This window comes from Mytilus galloprovincialis, chromosome 14 (assembly GCF_965363235.1).
Source record: "Mytilus galloprovincialis chromosome 14, xbMytGall1.hap1.1, whole genome shotgun sequence".
Taxonomy (NCBI): domain Eukaryota; kingdom Metazoa; phylum Mollusca; class Bivalvia; order Mytilida; family Mytilidae; genus Mytilus; species Mytilus galloprovincialis.
In genome coordinates, this window is record NC_134851.1 from 19,832,847 (window position 1) to 19,839,158 (window position 6,312).

The following is a 6,312-nucleotide window of genomic DNA, read 5'->3' on the forward strand; positions in this document are numbered from 1 at the left end:
AACATAAATGGTACATATTTAAATGCTCCAGATACTAATCTCAACAGTAGTACTCTATTTTGCCTGGGAATAAAAATCCCATAGTTATTCGTATGATGTCAAACTTTATGAACAGTTGTTATAACAGATCCCATCAATGATATGTCATGTCAACATAACAAATAACAACTTGGACAGTAATTCAAAAAGAGACGAAACATTTTCCAGCACATGTGACTCAGTGGGTATTAAAACGAGGTTCATAAATTAACAAAAGCTTGCTAATAAACTCATCAGAGATACCAGGATTAAAATTTTATAGTTACGCCAGACGCACGTTTCGTCTACAAAAGACTCATCAATGACGCTCGAATCCAAAAAAATTAAAAAGGTCAAATAAAGTACGAGGTTAACGGTAGCTTACACAAATCTTTTCTTGCAAGACGCATAAAGGTCATATGTTTTTCGATGGAAATTGAAAAAAAGTAAAATAATCGTATTAAGACCTGATGATACAACTTGTTTCCCTCACAAGCCATGTATATTATTCTTCTTTGTAAAAAAAAATATTAATTTCCAGGCGGTTGGGCCCAAAATATTTCTCAATCAATAGTAAAATTTCTTTTCAGGCGTCGTGCTGTCTTGTCATATTTACCTTAAATCAAGACAACAGTAGTATACCGGTTTTCAAAAATCATAAATCGATTAAGGAAAAACAAATCCGTGTAACAAACCAAACCAAAACCGAGGGAAACACAGCAACTACATGTATAAGAAATTAAAGGAACAACAGGAACACAAAAATTCAACAAAAACAAACGCCAACACTCATAGAAACGAATGCCGATCAAATTATATTTTCAAATTAAAAACCTTTTGGTTTAAAATGGCAAATCATTAAAAAGGGTAATATATTTATATATATTTAAATTCAATGTGCACTTTTTTAACGGTATGTACTGATTCACCACCAGTTAAGTTTCAAGCGTGAACTAGACACAACAATTGTTGTGGGCATGCACTGAAATTGATATTCTCAAGTTGCGTAAAACTGACAAATACTGTATAGATATAGAACAAGATATATCTTGTAGGTCAGTTATCAGGAAAAAGTTCGTTAAATGATTAAATGTCGATAAAGAATTTCTTAAAAAAGATTGTCTGAGTCATAAAGTATCATCTTTGAAATTATCTGATTGATGCTGCTATATAAGTGTAGATTTTAACTTGATTTTAACTTGATATATTACTGTGCTGTTAAACTTTAGCTAGCATTATGGGTTTTTTCTTGGTATATTACTATGCAGTTTAATTTTAACTAACATTAAAGTTTATTTTCTTGGTATATTAATATGCAGTTTAATTTTAGCAAGCATTAACGTTTTATTTTCTTGGTATATCAATATGCAGTTTAATTTTAGCTATCACTAATGCTTTCTTTTCTTGATACATTACTATGCAGTTTAATTTTAGCTAGCATTAACGTTTTATTTTCTTGATATATTACTATATGCAGTTTAATTTAGTTAACATTATTTTTAGATGAAGAATCGAATCAAATTTAAACGCATGATGTGACCAATCTCATATAGAAATAGATAGATAGATAGATTGGTGTTTAACGGCACTTTCAGTTCTATTGTGATATTAGTGAATGCCAGTTTTTATCGCTGAAGGAAGCCAGCGTGCCTGGTGATAACAACCGACCTTCGGTGGGAAAACTGACAAACCTAGTCAATTAAGATTGAATCGAGATAGAGAAGATAGAAATAGACTGTCTAAAATCTATGAGAATAAGGTATCAATTGAAACAGGAAATAAGATATATATTTTTATGGAATATTATTTTTTTCTAAACTATTAATACTATGCACAACAAATAGCTTTTGAACAGAAAATTTATAACACAAATCATTTATGAATTAATCAATTTCCATTTGTTTTAAATGCAATTAATATTGCGTTTTAGATTGACTATGACGTAGTTCGACTAGACGGGTGGTACATTTAGGCCTCACAACTCAACATCTTAATAAGTTGATTAAATAGCCTTATTGTTGATATTAAAAGAGGGTTGATTAACATTAACTACAAAAATAACATTATGATTAAAATAGAAATTGGATAACACAAACCATAAGTTATGCATGTTATAATAAGTGCGACAATATATAAAATCTAGTTCTTATACTGCATGGTTTAACACACTATATTGCCTCTGAGAGTTCTTTAACAGTTCCAAATCTTAAACTCTAAATAAAATTGAAAATGGCAATGGGAAATGTGTCAAACAAACAACAACCCGACCAAAGAGCTGAAAACAGCCGAAAGCCACCAATGGTTCTTCAACAAAGCGAGAAATCCCGCACTCGGAGGAGGGCTTGAACTGGCCCCTAAACAAAACTGTGTACTAGTGTAGTGAAAATGTCTGTCTGTGTGTCATACAGGAAAACTGGCATTTGATTTATGAAGAGTGTATCTTTCATTTCGAATTGGCTTTCTAATAACACTAGTCTTTGTATGGTTTTTGCTTGTTTTTTCGTAAAAGGAAGAAGAAAGGCTATCAAAATCAAAGCAAAAGAAAAAAAGAAAAATAGTCAAACAACGATCATCAAAAATCTGCACAGATAAAAAAGAAATTAACACGAGCGACACAAACACAAAAAGAAAAAATAATTTATCCCTATCTTCCTACACTAGAGTTGCAGGATGTGATTATCACCGTTTATATTTTAAATAGAACTTTCAAAACCACTTTTTTTATCGATATATATATACATATATATTATTAGAATTTACCTTTGACCTTTAAAAGGGCAGTTGTCGAAGCCCATCCCTCTGAGTTCACTGCCAAACATTGGTAGCTACCGACGTCAGCATATGTCACGTTCTCTATTTCCATGGTAACATAACCGTCGACAGAAAACTCAAATTTATACCGATCACTTTTTGTTATGTTCATGTCATCTTTCAACCACGTGATTCGAGGTGTTGGGTAACCTATGACCCTGCATTCAAACCGTTTGCTGCTCCCAAAGGATGCAAGGGTATCTTCAGGCATGGTTCCTTTTCTAAAAATAGAAGGCATATGTCGTTCATGATTTGATAAATTTTACATGTTTATGTATTGTATTGATCGTTTATGTATTCTTTGTTCTTTGTATCAGTTATAAATGTCAAAATAGAGTTTCAATAGGTTGGTTTCTGCTTGCTTTACGTACAGTGTCAAATATTTCATGCATGTTCAGGACGATTAACAATCCAAACAAAAGGAAGGATGAATGTTGGGAAATTTTAACTGCCATCGTGAAATTAAGGTAGGTTGTATAGGAACAGAAATTTAGTTTTGTAACAGGTCACCCAACTAAAGTACCCCTCAAAGAGTTGCCACAAGGGTTCTGCACATGACACTCTATCTACACAAAACATATGTAACGTCATCATTCTGACCGGACGTGGCTGCGTATCTATTTATACCAGACAGTCAAACGGACTACCTATTTTGGCAACCGTATATTATCCGTGGAGACTCGTTTAACAAAGAAACCCATATAATTTTCAGTATGTCAAATCTGAAACAGAAGCATTGAATTCTTTAATGAATAGTACAATTGACGATTACAATATTTAAAGTAATTTTGGAAGTATTTTCTGCAGTTTATGGATTATGGAGTGGTTCTGAATGATGATTATTATCTCTGATGTGTCCCACTTGGTGTTACTCTTTCACATAAACAGCTATTAGGTAGTAAATGTGCATTTGCAAAATTCAACCATGTTGGGACCTTTTATAACTTACTATAAGGAATATTTTCCCCCATTGTTGAAGTTTTAAGCCACACGATGACCTATACATGCTAAAATTGCCAACTTCTTTTAGTCTCTGGTATATGGTTGTTTCGTTGGCAACTGTAATTACATTCTTCTTATTTTTTTTTTTATACAATATTAGTTTAAAAAGATAACTTCAATCAGACTGGACGTGCCTGCATATTTAACAGGGAACAGATTAGATACGAAAGAGTGCAAACAATAATCAAAATTCATATATCGATTGAAGTCAAGCAACACCATGACCAAAATAAAAGACAACGACAAGACAAACAACTGTTCACAAAACACTGCACACAACTTTGACAATCTGTATTCCGAAAAGCCTTGGCGGGAACTCACGTGCGATAAATTAACGAAGGTATGATTTATTGAGAATTATCCAACTTGTCTAAATCGTTTTAAATATGCGGAGAATTAGAGATAGAAGTGTGAATAATTCATTTTCTACGTTGTTGATTATATATCACATACACTGACAGCCATCAATCAACGTATTAATGCTGGGGTAGCCGTTAATATTTTGATATTAATAACACAGGCTATGATATAGATCGATTGCCGGTTTTTCTTCTTCTCTTGAATAAAGGTAGTTAGGTCGTTTTCAAGTGAGTTCGAAACACTTTTCTTGATTGATGATGAGGGTGGTTTTTAACAACCTTGACTATAACTACCCATGAGGGCTAAACAAAAAACTCGATTCAGATTTAGGTAATCATTAAACAAAATCATGATCAATAAAATTGAGAATGGAAATGGGGAATGTGTCAAAGAGACAACAACCCGACCAAATAAAAAACAACAGCAGAGGGTCACCAACAGGTCTTCAATGTAGCGAGAAATTCCCGCACCCGGAGGCGTCCTTCAGCTGGCCCCTAAACAAATATATACTAGTCCAGTGATAATGAACGCCATACTAATTTCCAAATTGTACACAAGAAACTAAAATTAAAATAATACAAGACTAACAAAGGCCAGAGGCTCCTGACTTGGGACAGGCGCAAAAATGCGATGTATGGACACAAGGGAAGTCTTAGCTTGTATACTAAAATAGTGAGACTGCAACCCAGCAAAATGCTGAATCAGTTGATGTAATATGCTGATTGCACACTAGACAAGATCTGAAAAACAAACATAATAATTAGGAAAAACATTACATTGACTAATGAACCATGAAAATCACGTCAAGATAGGTGAACCCTACCAGTCAAATATAGGTGACCTATTGCTGGGTCATTGCTAATAGTTTTTGATCAACAGACAAAACCGTAGAAAATTTTAAATTGACCTTTGGACCATGAAGTTTAGTGTAATGCAGCCAAACGAAAACATACATATTACAATTATTCTTTCAACACCAAATAAGGTTAACGAATTGGATGGTACTGGACAGCTAAAGCAGATCCGAGAGAGAAAAAACATTGACCACTGAACCATGAAATGTAGGTCAAGGTCAGATGAAACCTGGCAGTCAGACATGTAGACGTTACAATCATTGCATACACCAAATATAGTTGACTGATTGTTTATAGTATCTAACATATAGACGTTAACATGACACAAAACACTATATATAGATATAGGAAGATGTGGTGTGAGTGCCAATGAGACAACTCCCATCCAATTAACAATTTATAAAAGTACACCATTATAGGTCAATGTACGGCCTTCAAGACGGAGTCTTGGTTCACACCGAACAACAAGCTATAATGGGCCCCAAAATTACTAGTGTAAACATTCAAACGGGAAAACCAACGGCCTAATCTATATAAAAAACGAGAAACGAGAAACACGTATAAATTACATAAACAAACGACAACTACTACACATCTGTTTCCTGACTTAGGACAGGTGCAAACATTTGCAGCGGGATTAAACGTTTTAATGGTATATATTCTTATCAAGTAGTCAATGAACCATGAAAATGAGGTCAGATCAATGGACAAATTAATGACAAACGGAAAAACTCGTAAAAAAGCTTTCACATACAATGTATGTAGCATCCTAGCATATAAAGCTTTAAAAAATAGTTTACGACATATATATAACCACCAGAGTTTCGTTGCACATATTTAGTTTAAACAATATTTATTCAGATAAATCAACATTAAACGATAATATACATTGAAATAATATTAAGGATTCAGAAACAAGCAATTTGCTTTTACAAATCTGTCTCCTTTACAATACACTTATTGAACAATACATATATATTAATACTGGCATGCTCTGTAATAAATATATGAATATGAAAAAGGTGAAAAAAGAAGAAAAAAAAAGTAATGAGAAAAATAAAATAAAAATAGTAATAAATTAACATGAATTATTGTCATGTATACAGTGTGGAATGCTTGGGTTCCTATTGAGTGATGAAGCATTAACATCAAGGGTTAAAACGTTTACTTTTAATAATTTATGTTTGCACCAAACTAAATAAAATACTATTTTGCTCATCTGAGAGTACCGTTGATCCAAAAAGCAAAACTTTTGTGTTTAGTTGGA